At 27.5% G+C, this 13,882-nt stretch overlaps 1 protein-coding gene across 3 annotated transcripts in view; it reads right to left on the reverse strand.

Annotated features, from left to right (window-relative positions):
• Nucleotides 1-8,620, reverse strand: part of LOC113386812 (CUGBP Elav-like family member 1) — a 457,260-nt gene extending 448,640 nt beyond the window's left edge. For all 3 annotated transcript variants that reach the window (XM_026624571.1, XM_026624572.1, XM_026624570.1), the window contains exon 1: nucleotides 8,281-8,620. The gene's annotated coding sequence lies outside the window, so the exon portion shown is untranslated. The remainder of the gene's footprint in view (nucleotides 1-8,280) is intronic.
• Between the last annotated feature and the right edge of the window lie 5,262 nt (nucleotides 8,621-13,882).

The following is a 13,882-nucleotide window of genomic DNA, read 5'->3' on the forward strand; positions in this document are numbered from 1 at the left end:
GAAGAACTTTGTAATAATTTCTTGCTGGCAGTTTTAACAATGCAAGCTAAAAGACCAAGCACTTTGTTTCACTTTAAAAGAGGGGAAACTGTCATTTTTTGTGTGGAAACTCATTGCTCATTTCTTAGTTAACATTATAATTGAATTTATTTAGCGCTAACGACGTATTACAGTTTTTAGAAGAATATTAGGTTGGATATACATATTTTATTATTACGCATGTTCGTATTAGAATCAGAAAATCAAGAAATTTTACCCATAAATAAATGAATTGGATAGCATTTTTTTATTCACGAATAAGGAACTTTTTCGTTAGTTCTTAATCTGAAAAAGCCTGAACCTTCCTTTTGAAATTTGACCATGCCAAAGTTCTGTCAATTGACTTTGAGTCGATAATAAGCGAAAGAATTTTACGCGTTTAGTATAAATCAGAAAAAATGCGGATTAAATTTAGCTGTTCCCGCTGTTCCCTAAATCTTATGAAAATCGATATTATTCATTACTCGTAATTGTAATAATGACAAATTATTAATCACAGATTTTCATATTAGTAACTTTCAAGTTCAATACAGATACCCTCAACCGGCATAGCAGATAAGATTCTCTGAAAGAGAAAAGTGAAAATATCCGAGTTTCAATTAAGCTATCGTTAATCAAACAGCGATCACTGGAACGTTTCGCTTTGGCCGAATGCTAATTAAGGCTAACTCAATTAACTTCTGACACCTGTTAGAAAAGATTGTAAGAGCTAAAACCAATGCATTATCAATAATAACAAAGCATATTAAAGATAACAAATCGTATTCAGCGAGCCATGGAAAAAAGATATAAATGGCTACACAGCAATACAAAATGATAATTAAAATTTAGCTTATGAAAATGTTCTAGTTTCTGATTTTGGTTAAATAATACAAATAATGTAATCGTCAACTTTTAACTTTTTTTGACATTTTAATTACAATTTGTCACACTTAGGACATACAGTAATTGTTTTGATTTTGTAACACTTTTTAAATTATATATCATATATAGGGTAGAGCGGTGCTCGATATCTCAAAAACAAGTGAAGTTACGAATTTTTTAACAACAAAATTTGAAAGTACAGGAATTAAAATGTGTAGCCAGACAGCACCTTGATTGTTACGAAGTTGTTATCGAGAAATAAATTAAATAAATAGTTGTTCCAACTCTGCTAATGAATATTTATGACGAAATACCAGATCAAAAATACATACATACAGTGTTAACTCTGTAAAAATGTACCCAAAAAATTAGTATTTGCCTTGATTGAATAATGTAGCTATTATTTCGTAAAATCTCTTTAAACCTTAAAATAAGACATTGGACAGGTTTGTCCCCTGGTCGTCAAATTTTACTCCGCCTGTGAGGTGAAAACGACCAGGTGACAAATTTTCGAAAATCAGCAAAAAACACATGAATTAATTGTGAATTATATTCAACACAATCAGATAGTTATTTGTTTACTATTGTTATTTTTTACGATATAATTGATTAATATTGAGAAACAAGAAGAAGAATGAGAATTGAATGGAATTGAAGAAAGAAAATTGAATGAAAGATTAGGATATAAGAAGAGATAGTATATATATGATGAATGTATAAGAAATATATATGTACGAATTGTATAGAATATGATAAAAAATAATATGAATAATGTAGGTGACTAAAAATGCTGTCAAGCGGAGGCAAATAAAATTTGAAGAAAAAAAATGGACCTTTGTGCCCTGCCCTGTCCTACCCTACTGTTTATTTTTTAATAGATAAGTTTTACAACTACTCTTTTAACTAGATTACTTGCAATAAATATTGACAATAAAATGCAGAGCAGAGTAATGCTATTCAAATTATTAAATTAACTACTAAATTAAAAATACTTATTTTATATAGTATGTGTACCTTATGTAATGTAAAGTCTAATGAATCTGTAAAAATTTTATTTAAGAGCTAAATGGCCGCCAGGTCAAAGGCCTAAATAAATAAAAAAAACTTTAAATTAACAATACATGTTATAAAACGATTAAATAACGTATACTTAAAAATTATATTAAGATGCTTTGGTTATGAATTTTCAAACATTGCCATTTTTTCGGGTAGCAACGTCGTAAGAATCAAGGTGATGCTGGTAATACATTATGTCCCTCCACTTTCAAATATTATAGTAAAAAGATTCTTAACTTCACTGGTTTTTAAGATATCGGTGATGGACCTTTTTACCCGCGGACCCTAAATAAGCCTTGCTCTGTCCTCTATTTATAACGTATGTATAATATATAATGCAATAGGATGAGCATGTGTATTTATACAAATCTCGTGCCCCATGCCGCGTTATTTCTATATGAGCAATTATTATTTCAACAGATTTCAGAGCACGGCAACAAAAAATCAAATGTTTGTTTTTACACCATCAAACGATCTTGCACCCGCGTGCCTCGAAGTTAAAAATAAAACCTGATATGAAATTCCCCTGCTATGTAAAAAATATTTTTTCAAAACATTGCATGAAAAGTATTAAAAACTTACTGAAAGAGAGTTTGTGGAAAGCATGCCCAAAATTGCTTACACTGCTTAATTAGTTTTTTTCACGAAAAATGAGATGAAACAGACTAAAAACGCTGAAAATTTCACATTTGCTGAAAATTAATGAGTAGAATTATTGCTGAATATTAATAACAAAATTATATTCATGTCGATTATCGGCGTCCTGATGGAGATAATTTTGGAATAAAACTTTTGAGAGGTGATAGTCATAAAATTCGTATAACAATTTAACGAAAAAAAGTACATGAAGATAAACCGTACTTTTGTCGTCTTCTCAAACAACATTTTTGATAAAAAAATTATATAAATGAATTAATATGCGAAAATTAAAAAAAAAAATATAAGTAAAAACAATTATATTCTGCTAAACAGCAAAATATAAACAGCAAAGATGCAGTTAAGAAGTCTTAAAAGCATTATATAAACTTCAACTTTAAAAGCTTCAAACTTTAATCTATAAACAGTAAAAAGCCAATTCTGGTTTTCAGTTGAAGTTAAGAATTAATTATTATGGAGTTTACTTGCAGAATAATTAGTTATTTATAAATTGTAATATATTATAATTAAAAATATATGTGGCGAGCATAGCTCATTGGTAGCGTGTTCGATTCACACGACAGGGATCCTCGGATCAAATCCTGTCAATGACGTAGAATTTATGAAAAAAATATGTGTAGAAATCAAATAGAAATTGTACTTGTTAAATAGAATTTGAATAAAAAATTAAGAAAATTAGGATTAACAGAATTCGAATAGTTGAATTGAATTAGAAGTAAGAAGAGAAGTATTGGAGCTTGAAAGAAGATGGAAGAATTGAAGAAAATAAGAAGAAGGAAGAATTGAAGAAAATAAGAAGAAAAATTAATAAGAATTTAGAATAGGATACATAAATAGATTGAAATTGATATAAAAAAATAGAATGTAAATAAATAAAAATGTTGTAGGTGGCTAAATGCTCAGAGTAAGCGAGGCCAAATAAAAATTTAAAAATTTAAAAAAAAAAAAAAAAAAAAAAAAAAATGAAAAACCTGATTGACAAAAATGATTATGCAATTAATCCAACATTGAATTTGGTTCATTGATTTGAATTTTTGGTTTATTGGTTTACTTCAATGATTTTGCAAAAAAGTAAATGATATTTTATTATTTAGAAAGGTTACCTAGTGATATACCTTTCTATGTAGAAAAAAATCTATTTTCGACGAACCTTCTAATTATTAATACAAATACTTATTAACAATTTAATCATAAATTTATAACTAGCTAAGAATTAACTTGAAAAACAAATGGCAATGTAAAATGGATAAAAAAGCATCAGTAATTAGTGCGTTAGTTCTGATAATTGATTTGATAAGAAAAAATATCATGAACATTTTTAACGACAATATTTCTTTATGAGTATAATATTCTGTATATTGCTATTATTAATATATAACCCAAAAACTGTATTTTCAGCTTTTGTTATAAGTTTTGCTTTGCTTTTATAACTCATCTGATGGATTGATTTGATGTGTATTGATGTTATTCAGCATAGTCTATTCAATAAGATATTTATTCGACTTCAAATTCATTCTCTTCCGTATTCTGTATAAATAACATCACATTTGAATTGTGCTAGCATAATTCCATTTGTATAATAATTGCAAATTCAATTGACATAAACAAGGATAATTTCGATTATTATAAATATTTATCAGCTCGTAAAAACATTTTATCTGCATTACCATTATTCCATATTGTCCGATTAATTACAACTGCTGTATGAATAAAAGTGGATAATTTTAGCGGTAAACATTTTAATATGATGACTAATATTATTACTTTTTGTTATGCGAATATGATTAATGCTATTGTTTTTATAATTTTAATAGTCGTTGTTATAAAATTAGTGGTAATATAATAAAATATATAATAACAAAATGAATTTATCTGGAAAAAATTTTGTAATACAACTTACTGAACTTTGAACAATAACATACATAATTATTTTTCAAAAAAGAAAGTAATTGCGAAAATGATGTACCTATAAAATCAATATTTTATAATTTCGTTCATTTTCAAGAATTTAGAATAACTGCTGTTAATCGTGATAATCAAGTTGCTTGAAGCTATAAATAATTTTAGAGAAATTCGAAATACAATTCTTTATATATCCGATCAATCATACTATTTTTAGCACAAATGCAAGTCTTATACCATGATACCTACATGTACGGTTATATCTATTCAATAAATGTTTTATGTTATGAATTTGTTAAAAAAGTTGATAAAATGTTTAGTAACATGTTGCGATATTATAATAAAGATAAGAATATTGTTTTTCTCTTTATAATTAGTATAAAATGCAAACGATTTTGAAGCCATCATTTGCCAAGATATCAACAAGGTGTGTTCATTTTGACGTATCATTTTTATCAGCCAAAAATGTAAGATAATATTTATTCAGCTTATGATAATATATATTTCGCGCGGAGAACTAATGAAATAATTGTAATAAGTATACTTTATTATAGTTTACCTTAAGCAACTTTATTTGAAATAGAATTATTAATTATTTTGACAAAAATATACCACGCAGAACTAATTGTATAAAACCGTTGAAATAATGTACTTAATTTAAGTTATTATCATACTTTTTTGAAACCAACATTAAAATTAGATTATTATAATATGAAAAATGTATTATCATCTATAGCATGAATTGGAAATTAATAAACATTTTAAATGATAAATGAGTAAATGTTGTTTGAACAACATTGACTATTTGCATTATTTGTATTTAACACTTGCCTAATTAATCTAATTTTCAAACTTATACAACTATTAATCTGTTGTTTATATATAGAATTGTAATTAGCACTGATAATGTTTCGTATTAAATTAAATACATTAATTTTAGCATATATAAAACAAAATTTAAGAAATACAAAATTGCTTATTTTTATAGACTTCTAAAAATTCACAATTTCTTCAAAAAAAAAAATTAAGAAATATATTAATTACTTATTTTTTTAAAATTGAATAAAAAATTCAGGGTTAGGAAGGAAATAGTAATAACTATAATTTGTATACAGATAGATATACGTTTAAAAAATAAGTATGATTTTTATTTTCCTGGAAGAGAAAGTTGAAAAAATCCTATTTGTTAATTCTGTGTTTTCTCGACATTTCAAGCCATTCTGAATCGAATGATTATTGACCTTTCGTCGACGTTTTCTCAAAAAAAGTCTAAAAAATTTACAAACTATTTCGATACGTACTAGCGTTGGTCAGTTTTGTGGGATGATCAGCCTAGCCATTTCTTTGTAATTAGCAAAAAGGTGTAAAAAATGTTGTTCAAGTTTTATTATCACTCAAAATAAAAATAATTAGTGATTTTTTCAGCTTGTAATTACTCATGTCTTATTACATTATTTCTTATAAAGAAAAAATGCCAACTGTATATTTTTCACTATTTATATATATCGATGTCATTTTTTATATATAATTGCTAAAAAATTTACTTAATGTCTATGTAGGACAGTTGTAAATATATCGTTGAATAAAAAAAAGTTATCAGCCCACAATCTTGAATTGATGTTAATAATTGTTCGAAAGATATGCCGGGCCGTTTCTTCGTAATTAAATATTGAAATTTTTGTTTGACTATTCTGATGAAACCTTGTATAAATGAGAAATTTTGCCGCGCGTTTAGGCGATTCTTTGCCGAGCCGAGGCATCTATTGTTTTAGTTTTAGTTCGTTTGTAGCTACTGATTACAGCTTACGTCCATACTCGAAGAATAATTTTTGAACTTGAAATTGATGAAATAAATAAAATGCATTAGTTTGAAAAACTAAACTAATTATAATACTACATAATTTATACAATTTCAGATATTATAGATTTTTCAGATAAGTATTATTTCAGATAAGTATTATTTCAGATAAGTATGTTTCAAAGATACCAATTGTATATAGTTCTTATTTTCGAAACAAACCGTCAAATTCTTGTTGATGAAGTCGAATATTTGCACGTATCCGGAAGTTCATTGTTTTTACCAACAATAGTATGAATTGGAAATTAATAAACATATAAAAGAAATGTTGTTTAAACAACAAAAATATTTGCCTTATTTGTGTTTCACACTTCCCTTATTAATCTAACTATTCCTCTGTTTTATGAATATATGTAGAAGAAATTGGAATTGATAATGTTCTGTATTAAATTAAATAGGTACATTAATCATGTCATGATTATTTCATTATTATTATTTTATTATTTCTAATATTGTTATTTTGTTATATTTATTATTATCTGTCGCGTTATTGTCTTGATAGTTTTACTAGTATTATTTTTATTATTCAGAAATTTTATTTATTAATTTTATTACTATTATTATTTGCTTTTATTTTATATTAAATCAAGATACTACGGATATCATTTTAATGTAAATTCTATCCTTTATTTTGTACTCTTTTGAATTAAATGTATGTTATTGGTCATTACTTTGACTAGATGTTATATTATTTAGCAGTTGTAACTAATATAGTGATTAAAAAAACATGAAATTTGAGAAATTTAAAATTTCTTATTTTAGACAAAAAATATCATTTCCTTTTTCTATATTATTGACTAAGCTTGGAAAAAACATGATTCGGTTTGCATACAGATAGATATGATGTAAAAATAAATGTGATTTTCAACTTAAACGAAAGAGAAAGCGAAGGATGTTTGAAGCTATTGATTACAGTTTACGTTCACACTCGAATAAAGTACATTTTTAGAACACAAAGTGGATGGAATGAAAAGAGTTAAAGAAATTGATTTAATTAACCAATTACATATATTATGTGCATACTTTAAAGATATCAATTGAAAATTGTTTCCAAAGAAAATGAACTTGAAAAAAAAAACATGATTTAGTTGGAAATAGTACCAACGGTTTATATACAGATAGATATGATTAAAAACGAAGGAGAAAGTGAAGGATGTGTAAATCTACTGATTACAGTTTACATCCACACTCGAATAAAATACATTTTAAGAACACGAAGTGGATGAAATAAAATGCGTTAAAGAAATTGATTCAATTTACCAATTACATATAATATGTGCATATTTTGAAGATATCAATTGAAAATTGTATCCAAAGAAAATGAACTTGAAAAAAAAACATGATTTAGTTGGAAATAGTACAATTGTGTATAAATATAAATTGTATAAATAAATAAATAAATAAATAAATAGTACAAACGGTTTGCATACAGATAGATATGATTGAAAAATTAGTGTGATTTTTAACCTAAACAAAAGAGAAATTTAAGAATGCTTAAAACTACTGATTACAGTTTACATCCACACTCGAATAAAATACATTTTAGGAACATGAAACGGATGAAATGAAATGTGTTGAAACAAATTAAATTAATTATACAATTACTGATATTGTAAGTATGTTTCAAAGAAATTGAAAGTTTCCAAAGCAAGTGAAACCTTTATTTTCGCAATAAACTATTGAACATTTTACCTAAATAGCTGAGTCTCAATTCTTAATGATTAAGTTGATTATTTTTTACACATTTCGGGAAGTTCATGCAGCCTGTTTAAGGCAACTAGTTGGTTGAATTTTCGTTTAATCTTAACTTACCAATACCAGATTTTCAATCAAAAGAATATAAAATTAAAAAAAAACTTATAAATAACGTGTTTGAAACTAAATAAACCAAATATTTTTTATACCTGTGTCAAACCATATGTCCACAACAACGAACAAAAAAACACTTTTCTCAAGAAAGTACTTCTTCAAACTCTTAGCGAATCATAACATAAACATTCTGTCATGATCCGAATTTAACTGATATACTAACATAAATACAAGACACTGTCATTTTAAGAATGCACATTTTGATTACCAAATTATATTTTTAATACACACATGTATCTTAACACTGAAGTAAACACAGAGAACAACTATTTTATAATATTGTCATTTCAATATTTTTTGATTTTGGAAAAATGTCCTTTACGTTATTATTTTCGGGTACAAAAATTTGATAACACCCCACTCGTACAGAAGCCGCGCATTGACTAAAATACTAGCGGCGAGCGTTTTAAGTTATCGCACAGCGGTCGGTGTAGCTCGGTCGGCTTCGCGTTTAGAATGAGACGCAGATACATCGTGCACCTATTTGATTTTCCTTGGTGTTCGTGTATGTGAAAAGCTGGTCGGAAAATTGATGGTTATTAATTCTATATCGTTTCTCTTATTATTGATTGATATAAAATAACCGGAGCTCCCGGAAAATTTAAGTACTTGGGATGGTTTCTATTTTTGATGTTTAGTAGTATCGAATGGTAATGGTCAGTTTTACTTTGTGGTAAGATTGAAAGTGGCTGCTCGGAAAATTGATATTATGCTAACATTATGAATCTTGAATCATTTATTCTATCAAATTTATGTTTTAGTCTTTTATATAAAATAACCGGAGCTCCCGGAAAATTTAAGTACTAATAAGATGGTTTCTATTTTTGATCTTTAGTAGTATCGAATGATAATGGTCAGTTTTACTTTGTGGTAAGATTGAAAGTGGCTGCTCGGAAAATTGATATTATGCTAATATTATGAATCTTGAATCATTTATTCTATCAAATTTATGTGTTAGTCTTCTATATAAAATAACCGGAGCTCCCGGAAAATTTAAGTACTTAGGATGGTTTCTATTTTTGATGTTTAGTAGTATCGAATGATAATGGTCAGTTTTACTTTGTGGTAAGTTTTTAGTAAGATTGAAAGTGGCTGCTCGGAAAATTGATGTTATGCTAATATTATCTTGAATATGAATCTTGAATCATTTCTTATATCAAATTTATGTTTTAGTCTTCAATTTTAGTCCATCGAGTAGTAACGATTTTTTTTATTTATTTATATATATATATATATATATATATATATATATATTATACATTATTTTTATATCTCAGACAGACAGAAGTGCCTGGTGTGAGAGATTATGAAAACAGTTTTCCTATATTATAAATACATTTCATTTGGCTATTTCATAAATATTAAATTATCTTTATATAACTCTTAAGTCTTGTCTTCGATTTCCTTATAATATTTCTTTATTTTCCTTTATTATCGGATTCGATTTCCTTATGATATTTCTTTATTTTTCTTTATCGATATCAATTTTCACTTGGAAATATAAATCTCACAAAGTTTTCGAAGTCAAATTAGACCTTCCTGGATATTGCTGCATCAACTTGAATAATATATCAACCCTATTAGATCAATTTTAATAATAAAATATTGAAGTATGAATGGATTAACCGTTGAGATACCATCTAAAACAAATGTGACATAAGAAGAAGTTTATCCCCCCAACAGGTCATAAGTAAGGCTTCCAATACCGTATTAAAATCTGTATACCGGTATTCGATATTTGAAATTTGTAATACCGGGATCCCGGTATTAATACCGGCATCGTCAATGAAAAATTCACTAATCATATTTTTATTTACCGCAGTTGTTATATTGACATATTAACATTATTATTGTTCTAAAATGAGTACATATTATTTATTTTATTACAAAGCGAGAATAAAAGATACAAAAAAGAGCAACTTTAGCTTTTATGTTACATTTTACATGGAATAAGCTCGTATGGAATTACATATTTAGGAAAACAAAACATTCAATTAATAGCTTATATTCTGTTTATTAAAATATGCTCTTAAAAAATAAACAATTGTTTCTTCTTCAAGCGAGGACCAAATTTTAGTTCAAATGCAATAAGCCGAAAAAGCTCTTTCTCATTCTACACTTGTTGACACAATTGTCATAAAGAAATAATACGAGTACATTATTAATCAATTTGAATTAGTACTTGGTATAGTGTATTTAGTTTAAAATCAAATCCTAATTAGATATGAACAATTCCTAAGAATCTGCAACGTACGCATAAGAATGAAGTCATCCATCACCGAGACCAATATTATCATTGATTATCAAACTATTTATCATTCAATGATTTGACTATTAGTAAATTGTCGTTATAATAAAATAATAAACAAATACGAATGATTGACGGAAAGATATACAATATAGAGAACTTAATGAACTGAATTATATAGTGTCGATTGTATATTATGTTTAAAAATTATTGATAACGAATAAAATATGAGGACAATTCACGTGGACGAATAATAATTTTTATAAATGGGTGCTATTCGTTAGGTAGCTATCGTATATAATATATAAACAATCGCTTTATCTTGCCAATATGCCATATAGCCGCTAGGGTGAGTCGAATCGGCAATACACATACACATTGCACACATACACACTTGTGTATGTGTATTGCGTAATTTCTTTTTTTATCAAAATTTTGGCAATCTCGAAATACCAGTATTTTTGTATCAATACCGGTATTGAATACCGGACTAAAATCGTACCGGATCCCGGTATTCGGGATCACGGAATCCCGGTATTGTAAGCCCTAGTCATAAAGCATAAGGTTTTGATTGCTGTTAAATATCAATATGAAAAACAGTCCAAAGCAGGTAAATAAGTGATCTATTTATCGATTAGATACACATTGTGATAAGCTCAGATGTTTATTGCAACTCCTTTTTCAAGTTCCTAAATTTCCATGTCTTTTACTTATCAAGTCTTACTTAACAAGTCTTTTAATTATCACTCGTATTCTATAATAAGAGCATGTACTTGTTTTCAATTTGAATCTCACTATAATTAATATTACAAAACTTTGGAATCGTCAATTTTCTCATTCATAAAGTATTATTTCATATAAGCATACTCGTTGTATACATTATTTTCAGATATTTGTTGGGTAGTTGTAATTTTGCAAAGATTCAATATAAACCTATACTTTTCGAAAACCCGGGACAATCTGAGACAAATATTTATTTTAGAAAAACAAAGACACAGGGTGGAAATCCGGGACGTATGACCACCTTAGCACTTTTCGATATATAATTATTTGTAATTATCTGTGAATACTAATAATTGAATCATAGGCATCATAAATATAAAAATAATGTACATAATGTGCTCTAGCACTGTAGTTGTAATGAATTTTTATTTTTTTTTCAAGAATGTAAACTTATTTTATAGTTTGAATATAGCAAGTTTATATTTATACTAGCTGACCCGGCATACGTTGTTCTGCCATTAACAAATGATTGCAAATTTGGTATAATTGAAAGGAGCAGCAAGTGCTAACCTAATATGAACAGTTATTTAAAGTTTCAATATGTCGATATGTTGTTACCATTACGCTTTTCATTGAACCATCAATTTTTAAATTACGAAGCAAAATCCGATAATTCATTTTTAAATTATATTCTTATGTGGCATGTCCAACGAATGACAGTATTTAGTTCCCAATCAGAAACTGTTGTATCTTCAGATTTTAACCCTTTCCACTCGCAAACTGCAGAATTTATATGTATTTTGCCGCACCCGAGTGGAAAGGATTAATATTAAATTTCTCTATTTTTTTCAAAAATTGCTTTTTATGTAAACCATTTACATTATCAACTATGTACTATTCTTGTGCAAGTTTGTATATATATATATATATATATATATATATATATATATACAAAGTTTTATACGAATATTAATATCAAGTAAGTACGAGTATGCGTATCATTTATATTTTTGCGGGCACATTTTTTCTGATTGCATTCGTCCTATATTTGTTTTGCGAGCGTTGTCTATATTGTCTGTTCTGTGCAATGGTATAAGGTTTGTATAAATCGTAGGGGCTGGTAATTGCAAATTGAGTACGTGCTCTGGCGTCAAAAGTACTAAAAAATAACCACTGGGGCTTGTGTGCGTAAATGAACTCTTCACGGAGAAACGGAGTCTAGGAGCGTTAATGAGGGACGATAGTACGCGAACAAAAACGTGTGTCTATGTACAGGCAGCTTTTGTATTCGAATAGAATAAAGACTCGTGCTGAAAACTGCTGACTGATTAAAATCGGAGGAAATTAACAGTAAGGACTGATTGCACCACACCAGTTCAGATCAGATGTGAACATGAAACTTGAAGGCGATTGTAAAGTTACAACGAATGTATGGATGTATTCGTAGAACAAAACCACTGAACTGCGGAATAATAGTATAATATCAAGTGCATCATTAGTTCGCATGTTCTGTCTCTAATAACCCCTTCTGGATTTCCACTTTCCTTTAAATATATGTCTGCGAATATCGGTATCTTGAGTTCACCATTCAGATATAGTGGCAATATATACATTAAATTCGCACGGCTAGATAAAGTTACTAATAAATATATCGTAGGGATTTATTTACGAATATAGTCTATCAGGACCTACTATGAACTCTAGACTTAACTGTTATATTGATTCTATCTTGAATTACAATGAACAGAATTTTGCATATTTTTCTTAAATAACAGTTTTTAACTAATTAGCTTCCCGCACGGTAAGTTATAGTAATCATCCAAAAGTTGAACAGGAATTTTTTTGTAATCATATTTGGAGATACGAAGCAATGATTGCAGAAAATGGCAACTTAGTTGGTGAGAGAACGGTACATCCGATTTTAATGATCAAAAAAGCATTTCACTTGAATTATCGCAATGAAGAGCTGGTTAAATTTTTACGAAGGTTTGTCCAACGGTTTTGGAGGCCCAGAAAAAAAAAAGAAAAAATGCTATTTGATGGTCAAAGATTAGATATTTGTGACAAACCGGACCAACCGACATAAGTGGGTATCAAAAACTTAAAAAAAAAATTCAATTTTTTTAAAAATTAAAAAAAAATCAAGAAATTCGCGTTTTCAAAAAAACAGTATTTTCAATAAATCATATTTTTCGATTTCTTTAAATATTCAAATTTTTCAAATGTTTTGAAAATTTACAAAAAAAAACATTCTTATTTTTTTTCTCCTGAGCTTATAAAATTTTTAAATTTCCACTAGTTTTGTTTCTATTATTGCAGGTGTTTTGATATAGTTTTGAAATATTTGAAAACAGCACTTCTTCAAATTGAACAGCTGGTAAGCCCTATTAGATACATTCTAATAACAAAATCATAAAACATGGATCAACATCAATGAGAAGATATAGCCAAACTGTATATAGGGGTTCTGATTGCTGTAAAAATATGAGAATGAAAAAAAAAACCATTTTGCCATCATTAATTTCAAGCAAAAGCCGACATCACTGATCCTTAAAATGAGTATATCCGTATCGGGATAGAACTTGGATCTTCTGATTTAATTTTATAGCTTCAACAATTAGACTGTGGAAGAAGCCTTTCACTATTTACTATTAATATCTCCTAAT

The sequence above is a fragment of the Ctenocephalides felis genome, unplaced genomic scaffold (genome assembly GCF_003426905.1).
Source record: "Ctenocephalides felis isolate EL2017-DRISC unplaced genomic scaffold, ASM342690v1 CF-g0.4_SCAFFOLD_03571, whole genome shotgun sequence".
NCBI classification, from domain to species: Eukaryota; Metazoa; Arthropoda; class Insecta; order Siphonaptera; family Pulicidae; genus Ctenocephalides; species Ctenocephalides felis.